This window comes from Entelurus aequoreus, linkage group LG01 (genome assembly GCF_033978785.1).
Source record: "Entelurus aequoreus isolate RoL-2023_Sb linkage group LG01, RoL_Eaeq_v1.1, whole genome shotgun sequence".
Lineage (NCBI taxonomy): Eukaryota > Metazoa > Chordata > Actinopteri > Syngnathiformes > Syngnathidae > Entelurus > Entelurus aequoreus.
In genome coordinates this window covers 31,733,657-31,748,854 of record NC_084731.1, presented here as the reverse complement: position 1 = coordinate 31,748,854, position 15,198 = coordinate 31,733,657, and positions in this window count along the sequence as shown.

Here is a 15,198-nt window from a genome sequence, read left to right as displayed (position 1 = left end):
AGAGAGACAGAGACACAGAGACATAGAGACACAGACAGAGAGAGAGAGAGACAGAGAGAGAGAGAGAGAGAGAGAGAGAGAGAGAGAGACAGAGAGAGAGACAGAGAGAGAGACAGACAGAGAGACAGACAGAGAGAGAGACAGAGAGAGACAGAGAGAGAGACAGAGAGAGAGACAGAGAGACAGACAGAGAGAGAGACAGAGAGAGAGAGAGAGAGAGAGAGAGAGAGAGAGAGAGAGAGAGAGAGATCAGAAGGCATAAGAAAAAGTATCTGCATTTGATTGTTTACATTTGATTATTAGCAATCCGGGGAGGGTGTTAGTTTAGGGTTGTAGCTGCCTGGAGGTGAACTTTTATTGCGGTTTTGAAGGAGGATAGAGATGCCCTTTCTTTTATACCTGTTGGGAGCGCATTCCACATTGATGTGGCATAGAAAGAGATTACGAATGATGGTTTACGAATGATGAGTCACAATTGGTTAAGGTTAGGGTGAAACATTACAGACTGGCCATTCAGAGGCAAGATGGGGTGGGTCATCGAAAAAAAGGCAAAATCATTGCAAGGTTGCTAATTTGTCGCTAAATCTGGCAACTTTCCAATTCTCTTGGTGACCTATTTTTTTAACAGCTAGCAACAAATCGAGAGACTTTCCGGTGTCTAGGACACTGTGGTGAAAGCACCCTGCAGTTACTGTCCTTAACGAGCAGCGATGGGTGATGCCGTGATCCTGTGATCTCAAAGCACTCACAGGCGGTCTGCTGCCTGGGCAGATCGGAGACCCTCACATGGCGGGAATCGCAGCGGCTTCCCAGATGCACAAATCATTTGCAGTCAGGACTTCTATGGTGCATTCCATTTATACTGGAAAGTCGGACTTTCCAAGTTCCTAGCCGTAAGTTTCAACTGAAAATTTGAATGTAAATGTTTCTTAACTGTCACACCTAAATAAATAACTGAATTTGAGTCTCTTACCGTATTTTTTTGGAGTATAAGTCGCACCGGCCGAAAATGCATAATAAGGAAGGAAAAAAACATATAAGTCGCACTGGAGTATAAGTCGCATTTTGGGGGAAATTTATTTGATAAAACCCAACAGCAAGAATAGACATTTGAAAGGCAATTTAAAATAAATAAAGAATAGTGAACAACAGGCTGAATAAGTGTACGTTATATGACGCATAAATAACCAACTGAGAACGTGCCTGGTATGTTAACGTAACATAATATGGTAAGAGTCATTCAAATAACTATAACATATAGAACATGCTATACGTTTACCAAACAATCTGTCACTCCTAATCGCTAAATCCAATGAAATCTTATACATCTAGTCTCTTACGTGAATGAGCTAAATAATATTATTTGATATTTTACGGTAATGTGTTAATAATTTCACACATAAGTCGCTCCTGAGTATAATTCGCACCCCCGGCCAAACTGTGAAAAAAACTGCAACTTATAGTCCGAAAAATACGGTACTCAACTCGTATGTGTCTCTGACAAAAGTTGAGCATCTAGCTCGCTAGCTTGTAAATATTTCTTCATTGTCAAATCAAGCTATTATAAATCACTGCAACGTCCCAATTCCATTGTTCATGTTAATGATCCAGGTATTAAATTTGGTTCGTTAATAAAGATCACAACCCTCCATTATTTTTGACATTTACAATGCAGAACAAAATTAATATATAAAAAATAATCTTCAAGAAAGTTAATTAATGATCAGAACTGTATTCCAATCATACTTAGCATTTTTTTACAACTCACTTTTGTATTTATTGCAATAAATTATGCAAATGAGGTGATGACACCACCTTGTGACTTCTAGCAACTTTTAAGATCGCCTATAGCTACTTTCCTTACTGAGGAGTTGGCGACACTGTACAGACACACGCACACAGTGCATGACAACGAGGGAGTCGGAGACAGAGGAAAGCTTCAAGCTGACGACTCAAAAAAACAACAACATGAAAATGACAGAGGGATTCTTTGTGCACATTTTTCAGCTAGTGATGACATTGTCAAGGAAGCCTTCAATATCTTGGCCATAGACACATTCATGACCTGAAAAACGGCCAAAACATTTGTTTTGAATTGTTTACTCCGTAAACCAACATCCAAACTGCTCTCGACATCTACTGTAAGACGTCCAACACACATTTAAGAAGACATATTAAGGTGAAGTGAGTTCATGAAAATGTTTACTGCGCATAAATCTATCAACTGTTCCCAAACACACAAGTCATTTTACTTTTTTGGCAAGATATAGAAAATCGCTGTTTTTATTTACAGTAAGGCAAAGAAAATACATAACATAGGGGTGAGGCAAAGAAAAGGCAAACTAAAATTAAAGCTGCGAGCAGCGCTAAACGTGCCCTCTTACCTGTTGCAATGCGGTGTTCACGCCAGTCAGCCAGCACCCATGACACCGGCGGTCACGTCATTCCCGATGCCCTGACTAACAGTCAAAAATTTGGGAAGATCGAAGCGTGTGTATCTAACTTAATCATTTCCCACCACAAGATTTGATAATGGCGCCAAAGTAGTCATTCAGTTACGTCCCACCCAACACTCCGACCCACTATCAAGAATCTCAGGAAAATCTGAAATGTCCACCATAATGGTACCAGTACAGTAATGCTGTTGCATCCCACTCAGTACTCCGATCCACCATCAACAATTTCAGGAAGATCGGAGCCATACTTGCAAACCTTGAGACCTCCGAATTCGGGAGATGGGGGGGTCCCTGGGGGCGGGTAGCGTGGCTGGGGGCGTGGTTAAGAGGGGAGGAGTATATTTACAGCTAGAATTCACCAAAAGTCAAGTATTTCATATATATACATATACATATATATCTATATAAGAAATACTTGACTTTCAGTTAATTCTAGCTATATACAGTATATATATTTATTTTATTATATATATACATATATATATATATATATATATATAAATAAAAGAAATACTTGAATTTCAGTGTTCATTTATTTACACATACACACACAACACTCATCTACTCATTGTTGTACTTGAAAGTGCAATGCTTTGCAGCCAGAAGCACAGCTTGCTGCTTACTAAAAAAACAAACAACACTTACCTTTCACTATTTGAGTAGCCTTTGTTCTGCCATTTGCGTGCTGGCGAACGATCTCGGAATACGGGAACATATCCTTCACGGATTTGTTGAAGACATCCGCAAATGAGAACGGGATGTTGCTTCCAGCTATCAGCGTAGCCATCTTTGTCTCGGCATAAGTTACACCCTCGGGTCTCCATTTAGCGAGGTGGCCCATAATACTGGGCTGTGACCGGTGCTGCGCTGCGGCCACCGTGTTCAATGGAGAAGTCTGTTCTACAAAATTTACAGGCAGCATACCCCTTCCCCTTCGAACTGTCCTGGATAAACTGAAATTCTTGTTTCCATTCGTTTTGGAACTTACAAGCTGTATCTTCCTCGTTCTTCTGCTTCGTCTTCTTGTTGTGTGCGCAGTTGTGCACTCTCTAAAAGCCGTAGATGTTATAACGTGATTGGGCAGGCACGCTGTTTATATCGTGGGAAAGCGGACGTAAAAACAGGCTGTCAACTCGTCACTCAGGTCCGCATGGAGCTGGAGGGGGCGTGGCCTCCAGCTCCGGCTGGAAATCGGGAGATTTTCGGGAGAATATTTGTCCCGGGAGGTTTTCGGGAGAGGCTCTGAAATTCGGGATTCTCCCGGAAAATTCAGAGGGGTTGGCTAGTATGATCGGAGCATGCAGAAGGAAGTTATGGCTGTTATAGTTTTCCACCACAAGGGGGCAATATTGCACGACTGCAGCAATGCAGTTGCATCTCACCCATTACCTTGATCCACCATAAAACATTTCTGTATAAAATACTAAAATCGCAAAATCGAATCGCAATCGCATTTTTGGAGAGAAAATTTGCAATTATGTTTTTTCTCAAAATCGTGCAGCCCTAGTCTGTATCTTAATGCATGTCAAACAGGGGGTCCCCGAAATCAAAATGAGTGATTATAATCTGCGAGAGCGGTAATACCTGTAACTCTTCTCTTATGGGGCCCCAGGCGTATCTTATCAAATGGGGATGCGTGGAACTAAGTTACTTTATGTGGTATCGTAGATAATCTTTTATTAACCTACTTATGTATGTATACAGTTATGTTGGCTCCCTTGAGAGATAATAACACTTGTATTAGATAGGCCACTAGACGGCGCACTCGTTGTAAGGTTGGCTCCTGTCTATATATTTACCATGAATTGATTAACGTGGACCCCGACTTAAACAAGTTGAAAAACTTATTCGGGTGTTACCATTTAGTGGTCAATTGTACGAATATGTACTGTACTGTGCAATCTACTAATAAAAGTCTCAATCAATCAATCAATCAATCAATCAATCAATCAATCAATCAATCAATCAATCAATCAATCAATCAATCAATCAATGTCACATGGCATTAGAAGAAGAAGTGTACCAAGCTTTGCAGGTGTGTGCTACAAGACATTGAGTAAACAACCACAAAATAATTCCTGTGCAGTGCATTCCTTTTTGGAGATATAGCAAGCTCCTTTTGTCGTGTAGTTTGCTAGTTCTCTGGGGATAGCTTCTTCTGCATTTTAGCTACATTTAATCCATAGTAACTAATAGTTTAGTTTACTACATTTTCCGAGTAGCTTTCCCACCGCTGGTTGCGTTTTGTTTCGTAAATTAAGAACATACCGGAAGAGGCTAGTCACCAGGCATGTTGCGTTCAGGTTCTTCCGGAAAAAAAAACAGTTGTCTCCAGCAACTTGGCCTGCTTTATCAGCTATATTTTTTACTTCAGCATGTTTGTTAATGTGTTTGTGGTTAGCTTCTTGGCTCCTCTGTTGGCTTTACTAGGACACGTGCAGGCAGGGCCGGCCCGTGGCATAGGCCATATAGGCAAATGCTAAGGGCGCCGTCCATCAGGGGGCGCCACGCCAGAGCCACAAATGTTGGAGAAAAAAAAAAAAAAAAAAAAAAAAAAAGTTGGTACTATTATTTCTAAATACAAAAAATAATCCCACGTTAATGAAAATGCAAAGTAAAGCCTATTTAATAGAAATATTATTTGTTACAACATTAAGTGCACATCATTGATGTTAATTAAGCAATATCACATGAGAGGGAATGCTGTTTTTTAATTTGAGCACTGCTGTGATTCGGTTAAAGACAATCATAACATAACATTCTCATATAATATGTTGATTTGCTTTCTTTAAGTAAAAAAAAAGGTCAAAGACAAAGTTATTCGGTTTCTTGTGAGTATATACACTTCACTAGCCGATGTGGGGGGGCGCCACCTAAAATCTTGCTTATGGCGCCAGGTTGGTTAGGGCCAGGCCTGCGTGCAGGTGAGCCAGTATAGGCGAAAATGATCAAACTTTCTTGTTCTTGTCAAAAGTCTAGCAGCCGCATTTTGTACCAACTGTAATCTTTTAATGCTAGACATAGGGAGACCCGAAAATAATACGTTACAGTAATTGAGACGAGACGTAATGAACGCATGAATAATGATCTCAGCGTCGCTAGTGGACAAAATGGAGCAAATTTTAGCGATATTCCGGAGATGAAAGAAGGCCGTTTTAGTAACACTCTTAATGTGTGACTCAAACGAGAGAGTTGGGTCGAAGATGATACCCAGATTCTTTACAGAGTAGCCTTGTGTAATTGTTTGGTTGTCAAATGTTAAGGTGGTATTATTAAATAGATGTTGGTGTCTAGCAGGACCGATAATCAGCATTTCCGTTTTCTTAGCGTTGAGTTGCAAAAAGTTAGCGGACAACCATTGTTTAATTTCATTAAGACACGCCTCCAGCTGACCACAATCCGGCGTGTTGGTCAGCTTTAGGGGCATGTAGAGTTGGGTGTCATCAGCATAACAGTGAAAGCTAACACCGTATTTGCGTATGATGTCACCTAGCGGCAGCATGTAGATACTAAAGAGTGCAGAGCCAAGAACGGAACCCTGTGGAACTCCACACGTTACCTTAACATACTCCGAGGTCACATTGTTATGGGAGACGCACTGCATCCTGTCAGTAAGATAAGAGTTAAACCAAGACAAGGCTAAGTCTGACATACCAACACGTGTTTTGATACGCTCTAATAAAATATTATGATCGACGGTATCGAAAGCAGCGCTAAGATCAAGAAGCAGCAACATGAATGACGCATCAGCATCCATCGTTAGCAATAGATCATTAGTCTTTTTTTTTGAGGGCTGTCTCTGTAGAGTGATTTGCCCTGAAACCGGCTTGAAAGGGTTCACAGAGAGCTAAGTGTTCATTTAGCTGCTGTGCAACAATTTTTTTCAAGGATTTTTGAAATAAACGGAAGGTGGGACACCGGCTGGTAGTTTACCATGAGGTCAGGATCGAGGTTAGGTGTTTTGAGCAGAGGATGAATAACCGCTTTTTTGAATGCTAGGGGAACAGTGCCAGACGAAAGTGATAAGTTTGTAATATTTAGCACTAATGGTCCTAATATTACAAACAGTTCGTTGATAAGTTTCCCAGGAAGTGGGTCAAGTAAACATGTTGTTTGTTTTATCCCATTTACACGCCGTAGGAGTTCCTCTAATGTTATATCATCAAAAAGAGAGAGACTATTTTGGAGGGCAATATCCGTCTTATATACATTTGTGTCTGTGTTAATAAAACCCAGTTGTAGCTGTGATGCGTTGTCTTTAATCTCCTTTCTAATGAGTTAAATTTTTCTATTAAATAAATTCATAAAGTCATCTGTCGAGTGGGTGGAGCTACTGGGAGGAGTCCCTTGTTGGGTTAGCGATGCTACTGTACTGAACAAATATTTAGGATCATTTTTGTTGATTTGGATGAGATTTGAGTAGTAATTAGCTTTAAGCTAAGGTAAGCATGCATTTATAAGTTATTAAACTATCACTCCATGCTTGATGGAAAACCTCAAGTTTAGTCGCGCGCCATTTGCGTTCCAGCTTTCTACATCATAGTTTAAGAGCTCTAGTTTCTTCTATAAACCATAATGTACGCCTTTTAGGGGCCTTTTTTAGCTTTAGCGGTGCTATACTATCAATGGTGTCGCGCAGGGCGTCGTTAAAGTTGTTAGTGAGGTTATCAATAGAGCCCACATAATTTGGGAATGGCGCCATTACCGAAGGCAGTAGGCCAGCAAGAATCATCGTTGTGACAGCATTAATGTTGCGGCTGCATAACCAGTTATTATTAGCTTGTTGACAATGAGTCAGAACTTCGAATTTCATAAGGTAATGATCGGACATTACTTTAGTATACGGGAATATCATAACCTTGGAGGTGGTGACACCCCTGACAAGCACTAGATCTATCGTATTACCGTTGTGATGCGTAAGTTCATTTATTATTTGTGTAAGACCACAGCTTTCAATTATAGTCTGGAGCGTCACGCACGGAGGGTCTGATGGGGTATTAGTATGGATATTAAAGTTCCTCATTATAATTATATTGTTGGCGTGCGTCACTAAATCAGCGACAAACTCTGAGAATTCACTGATAAAGTCTGAATAGGGCTCAGGGGGGCGGTAGATAACAGCCAGGTAACGAGGCAACGGTGCGACAGACCTCATAGTAAGCACCTCAAATGATTTATATTTATTACTTAGGTTAGGGGTAAGGTTAAGGTTTTCATTGTATATTAGTGTGAGCACCCCACCCATTTTAAGGGGACGGGCAATATGCGCATTCGTATAGTTAGGAGGAGATGCCTCGTTCAGCGCAAAAAAATTGTCTGGTTCGAGCCAGGTTTCGCTGAGACCAATGACGTTAAGGTTGTTGTCTCTAATGACCTCATTAACTAATAACGTTTTGGGAGACAATGATCTTATGTTTAAAAAGCCCATATTATAGGTAGTTGGCTGTTTTGAGTAATTTTTGTTAAAGTTATCCGTAGTAGTACTATTAATAATGTTGCGTTTATTTTAAAAAATGTCGACCATATCTTGGAATTGATATGACGGGAATCTTCAGATTGTTTGCTTGGGGCTGCGATACACTGAACGCGTCATAATTTGCCACCTCAGTAGAATGCATGTCCACCTCTGGCACAGTCACTGCAGAAAAAAACATTAAGTGAGTTGTGTATTATTCTAGGAGAAATGCTATGTGTGCAGGGATTTTCCAGCCTGGCGTTGGTTAGTTCTAGCTTAACTGACTCCTCACCCGGACTAACAGACCCTGTAATTGCCTGTGACCAGGCTTGCTCTAGTGTAGTTAGTCAAGTGTGACTCAAACAATAATCTATGTTCCTAGGCAGGATGATGGCGCCTTCCTGGTAAGGGTGAAGGCCATCCCTCATCAACAAGCCTGGTTTGCCCCAGAAAGAGGGCCAATTATCAATAAACATTAGTCCCTGTTGTCTACAAAAACTAGTCAGCCACTTGTTAAGCGAGACTAATCTGCTATACCTCTCATCATTGCCTCTCGCAGGTAGGGGGCCAGAGACAAGTACTTGATGCCTGGCAGGGCCGGCCCGTGGCATAGGCCGTATAGGCAAATGCTAAGGGCGCCGTCCATCAGGGGGCGCCACGCCAGTGCCACAAATGTTGGAGAAAAAAAAAAAAGAAAGTTGGTACTATTATTTTTAAATACAAAAAATAATCCCACGTTAATTAAAATGCAAAGTAAAGCCTATTTAATAGAAATATTATTTGTTACAACATTACGCCCCCCCCCACCCAGAGAGACGTGCGCTCTTTGTGTGCGTGTGTGTGAGTGTGAGTGTGGGGAGGGAAGAGAGAGAGGAGGGAGGGGGGCGTGTCTGATCATGGCGGAGCTGCAGTCGAGTTTGTTGGAGATATTTTCACTACTTTTCTTTTGTCGAGCGCAAAGAAAATAACATTTTAGTTAAATGTAAATTGTGCTTTGGATCAAAGATCCCATCTACTGCCCAAAACAGCAATTCAAATGTGCTGAAACAAGCTACATAAGCAACATGCTTCGACGAAGCTAGTAAAGAGAGACAGAGACTCCAATGCTACTTTCCCTCCACCACCACCACTTAAGGATTAACTCTGCCTCTGCTCATCATGCAGCACTGAAGGTACACACTCTGTCAATCAATGTTCCCTGTAAGTGTTCATGTGTGAGCAAACGCAAAAAGTTCCTGAGCATTCAGTGGAGCCCATGTGAGCAACATCAGACGTGCACACTGTGGCTACACCAGCAGCACACCTGTCCCAAACCTGACTAAATAAAAACTTTAATCTCCATCCATCCATCCATTTTTTACCGCTTGTCCCTTTCGGGGTCGCTGGAGCCTATCTCAGCTGCATTCAGGCGGAAGGCGGGGTACACCCTGGACAAGTCCCCACCCATCGCAGGGCCAACACAGATAGACAGACAACATTCTCTTATTATTATAATCAAATTACAGCAGTCATTTCCATTTCTAATATAAGTGTTTAGGCCCACTTACAATGACAATAACAACAAATATTGTTTTTCATGAACTGTGTACTTGTATTGTTTGTCTGGGTGGAGGTCCTGCTTTGGAAATAATTTGTACCCCTTTCAGACATTGCATTTAGTTCCCATTAAAACATTCACATGTTGCACAATGAGATGCAAGCAGGGGATCATGTGTACATTCCTGCAACTTAATATATTTTTATTAGTATTTATTTAATATACTAACAGCATTTAATGATTAATAATTATAAATTAAGATTCCTAATAAATGACACTAGAATAAGCACACATTTGATTGGTAAATCATAGTGTAACGACCTGGAATGACACTTTATGTGTGGTGTTGGAGTTGTCCGACTTTTTGTGTGGCTGTAAACGCATCACTGGCTAAGTGCCATATGTGCATGTGTTGGCGCAAGTGAGAAAGAGCGAGCGGCTGCTTTTGATATAACAAAGTTGCTTTTGGTCTGGTTTGTACTGCAGAAAATGACCACTTTTGCTAGATATCATTTTTTTACTAATGTTTTGGTGATGTGTTTATGGCCGACAATAAAGAGTTTTGCTCAGTAAAGTGATGGATGGAATTCAAGTCCTCAAAGCGTCTCGACAGACGTTACAATATTTGAACAATGATGACGAAAACTGTTTTCTCTGTCGTGTCCGTGTGTCGAAAATTGTTATGCACTTATTTTTTTATTTGATTTTGTGCGTGGCATAGATTTGCCGTGCGCAGAGGACGCTTGAGCAGTGCGCAATTGCACAGCCGCGCACCTTAGAGGGAACATTGCTGTCAATTCTCTTATATACTCTTTCATTCTAGACTTCTAGAGTGTTTGATTATCACATCACTCTAAATGTATAGACTATAAAGTTCACAAACATAAAGAGGGATGCTAGAGGGCCAGGCCAATCTTTCCTTATCTGTAAACTAAAACTGGGGAAATGTGTAGAGTGTTCTGGGCTTCAGACATGATTTTGTGTCAGAATTCCTTGAGGAAAAAATGCATGGTTAGGCTTTGTGTATGTAGTGTGTGCCTTTCTTGCTTTACAGCTAAGCTGTTATTATGCTGTTTGTTACTTATGTATGTTATGTTGCAGCTATTTAAAATAGTTTTGTCAATTTGTTCCGGCCAAAAACAAATTGGCCCTTTGAAACATATCTTTGTCTTTGTGTGTTGTATGTAGAGCACATTGCCTAGCAGAGTTCAGTGATGCAAATGCATGTCAAGTTGATCAACAGATTGTATTATTCTCCAGTGCAATAACAGTACCGAAATGAAGGCTAAAAGGGCATTAATGGGAGCTTTAAAAAAAAAAAAGAAGTAACTAAATAGTTACTTTTCACAGTAACGCATTACTTTTTGGTGTAAGTAACTGAGTTAGTAACTGACTTACTTTTAAAATGAAGTAACTAGTAACTGTAACTAGTTACTGGTTTTCAGTAATTAACCCAACACTGGTGATAGTAACCTGGCTTTTTAGCATTAAGCTAATGTTACATGATTCGGCAATTGCTAATCAATAAATAGGGTTAATATTGTGGAGGGGGGTGAATTGTTATGGAAAATAATAATGTAACGTTAGGTAATTACAGTACTCCCACGGTCCCACCTTACATTCCTCAGAGACATTTGTATTAGATCTTTTAAGCAGGTGTTTTTTGTTTACATTGTTATTGCCTTCTGGTTAGCTAATGTTTGCCCTGCAGGTAATAGTCACTTTTCCACCCCTTTATATATTAGGTATAGTTGTAAGCCTAGTTGTTAAAGTGCACATCATTAATGTTAATTAAGCAATATCACATGAGAGGGAATGCTGTTTTTTAATTTGAGCACTGCTGTGATTCGGTTAAAGATAATCATAACATAACATTCTCATATAATATATTATACTGTTACTTTGCATTCTGCTAATCAGCATTTCACTGTAATGATGACAATAAATTGTTAGATATTCATTTTTTATATTCATTTATTTATTCATATTTTTTTTAATCTTGTTGACTATTCTGATTGTTAATTTGCTTTCTTTAAGTAAAAAAAAAGGTCAAAGACAAAGCTATTCGGTTTCTTGTGAGTATATACACTTCACTGCCGATGTGGGGGGGCGCCACCTAAAATCTTGCCTAGGGCGCCAGATTGGTTAGGGCCGGGCCTGATGCCTGGACATCTTTCTAGCGAGATTACAAGTCCTAGCTATGTTCCTCTTTGTAATCTCTGGCTGTCTCATTTTAGTGTCATTGGAGCCAACGTGTACAACTATGTTCGCATAGCTAGTGGTGCGATTAGCCTGTCGTACGTGTTTACTAGGCCTGTTGCGAGTTAGCTTCCTAAGATTAGCTTCAATGTCAGGTGCTCTGGCCCCGGGAATACATTTAATTGTGGCTGGTTTGCTAAGCTTTATGTTTCGGGTGATGGAGTCCCCTATGACTAAAGTGTGGTGCCCAGTAGACTGGGGTGTAGGACTAGCTAAAGGGCTAAATCTATTATTCGTCTCAACCGATTCACCGTTGCTTATAGGCCGCTTAGGGCTTCCATAAGCTGGGCTAGTTAGCTCGCTACAGCTAACGCTAGCAGATGTGTCCGCAACGTCTAAAGTTACAAGATTAATCTGCTCTAACTGGCGGACACGGCCCTATAGCAGAGCGCAACCTATCCATGAGAACGAAGAGCAGGGAGCCATACTCACGGTATTTCTTTCACCGAGTCAAGTTCTTGCTGTCTTCAGGGAAGTGGTCGCGACGTGTGGGAGCAGATTCCTTCAGACCGATGTCGCCTTCTCCGCGCTAGCTTCGTTAGCTTAGCAGCTAGCTAGCTAGCTGAGAGAGGGGTGGTGAGACAGAGATCGGGTGATTTGCAAGTTAAATAAGACTACTAAGTATGTTTGGGAAGTAGTAAAGAAAGCTGTGAAACAATTAGAAGCACACAGATAGAACGATACTTAGCTTTTTCGCAACAGCGAGCAGTCACTCACAAAAAGTGCAGTTCCCCTTTAAGTCAGCTGGTATAGGCTCCAGCTCATCCATGACCCGGATGAGGACAAACAGTGGCTGCATGAATAAGTGTTGAAACAACAAACAGACTTGTAGCAAATATTTTATTAGTGCAAGCCTCTCTGCGTATGCAGGTGTCAACAAAAAAAAATGAACAGTTGCTTAAACGTTTAAGGCAACCAGGGGCCTCATGCAAGTAGTTGCGTGACGTGCCTACGAGTAACAGACGTACGTTCAAATCCACAAAAGCGCTCGGTTGCCAGCAGACGAAATTATGTAATCTCACAATCTTTTAGATGTAAACATGCCAGCATATCATAAAGGATACAAAAAAGACTTTGGTTCTTGCTTGATTACTCCGTTTTTAATTAGAACGCAGGGACGGTTCTTGCTGTAGCAGCCGTCTACGTGCCATTGTGCTGTCCGCCTCATATGGCCAAGGAGTTACAGGAACATGTTTTGACTATAGGTGTCAAAATAATTGCTTAGGTAAAATATCACAAATATTATTATAAATATGAAGCATTAAATGCATTGGCGAGAAAGTTTATTTTGTGCCTGTGCCTCGATGTTTTTAACATTGTTAAACTGAAATGTTGGCAAAACCCGAACGACCACCTTTACATGTCGCCAAAGTATCCACCAGTAGTGTGCCGTCAGGGCCAGCAAGGCCTTCTCTGCTGGCCTAACATAACCAGAAATCATGATAATAATTAAAGATAAAATCATGTTTTTATTTACTTTCCCTAAATATCTAAAAGTATTCATATTCTCTTCATGTCATATTATGCCCCTTCCAGTGCTGTTGTTGTTTAGTTTTAGTTTGTATCCAACCAGAATTCAGCTAGCTTATGTTGCCATGGTTTACAAAATCTGCCCGGGGCCTTCAGAATCAACAATGCGGGCGTCCGTGCACTGTAAGTGAACGGGCACATACAGTTGATAGACAGTTGCGATAGCCAATCAGATCACGAGTTGTTGTCAGCAAGGCCTTCTAGATGGCCTTGGATACTCACTGGGACCGATAGCGGATTAATTTGAGAACACATAAGAGTTGAGAGACAGTTGCGATAGCCAATGAGATCCTAAGTTGTTGACAGTAGCCTATCTAGGTAGCTGGATGTTAACAAGACTGTGATTGGATACTTACTTGTCATTCCAAAGTGAGTATCCAACCACAAGTTACAATTTAGCAGGAATCAGGAAGTGTTGCGCCATAGCAGAAAAGGACAACAAAACGTTGGTTAGGTGGCAGATATATATTTGCAAGGCCATTTTCAAGAAGGATATTTAAAGAGCAACCACATCTTGTGAGACGATGTCGGCCAACTCCGGAAGCTAACTCAGCTGTTCCGGTGATGAAATGGGGAAATGCTCACCATTTCCACTTGAATAAGCCGACGACGAAGGGTACCACTGGCTTATATGGCGTCGAATGGGTGCTAAAAATTGTGAGTTCAACTATTTAATTGTTTCACTTTTAATATGTTTTTTGCAATTTTAATTTTAACAGTACCACATAAGACATGTTTTAATTGCTGATGCGTTTTAATTTAATGCGCCAGAAAATAACCCGTTTTGTACACTGTTGAGGTGTTTCAATGCTCAGTAGTGCGTAAATGTGTTTCTGTATAGTATTTCTCCCCCAATGGTCATGTGGTGACATCAATTATGGTATTTTGAGAGCCTAGGTGGGAAATGCACGGCCCGCCACTGGTATCCACAGCACATCTCATTTTTGCTATGAAAAAGGGCAAACGCCAGGTCTGTGTGCATAAGCAAGCTTGTTACATGAGGCCCCGGGGGTCCCAGGGGCTCTTCTGTGTTGTATTAGTACATTTTGTAATCAAACAAGAGATCGCACATGGCTACTACCTATTGCTGTCAAAACGTGTTCCTGTGACTCCTTGGCCATGTCAGGCGGACGCTAAAAAACCTGGCCAATGCCCTTTTTCACGGCAAAAATGGGATGTATCAAGACTGACTGACTGACTTTCAATATCCATCCATCCTTTTTCTACCGCTTGTCTCTTTCGGGGTTGTGGGGGTGCTGTTCCCTATACCAGTTACACTTGATAGGAAGAGCCATCGGAGGATCAAAAAGCGACGTCACTATGAACTCCAAATTCACTAAGCATTGGATTGTTCAACCACTAATAAGGAACGTGAGCTGGGTTTAGACCAGGGGTCACCAACGCGGTGCCCGCGGGCACCAGGTAGCCCGTAAGGACCAGATGAGTAGCCCGCTGGCCTGTTCTAAAAATAGCTCAAATAGCAGCACTTACCAGTGAGCTGCCTCTATTTTTTAAATTGTATTTATTTACTAGCAAGCTGGTCTTGCTTTGCTCAACATTTTTAATTCTAAGAGAGACAAAACTCAAATAGAATTTGAAAATCCAAGAAAATATTTTAAAGACTTGGGGTCGTACTTATCAAGCTTTTTAGAGTGCCATTTTACACTTAAGTCCTGAGAATTTGCGAAATTTAGTCCTACTCTCAAACTTAAGAATAAAAGCTTTTTATCAACGTTCTTAAGTCTAAGAATCACTCCTACTCTCCACGATATTTAAGAGACCTTCAGAGGTGTCTTAAGTGGTTAGGAGTTGCCAGCAGGGGACGGCACTGAGGCGAGAGAGACGTGTGCGAACGTTCAGGGAACGGAACAATGTTTTTTTTTTTTTGATGACGAGCAGCTGATCAAACGGTATCGTTTAGACAGAGCGGATATTATTTTTGTCACAGATTTAATACTTTT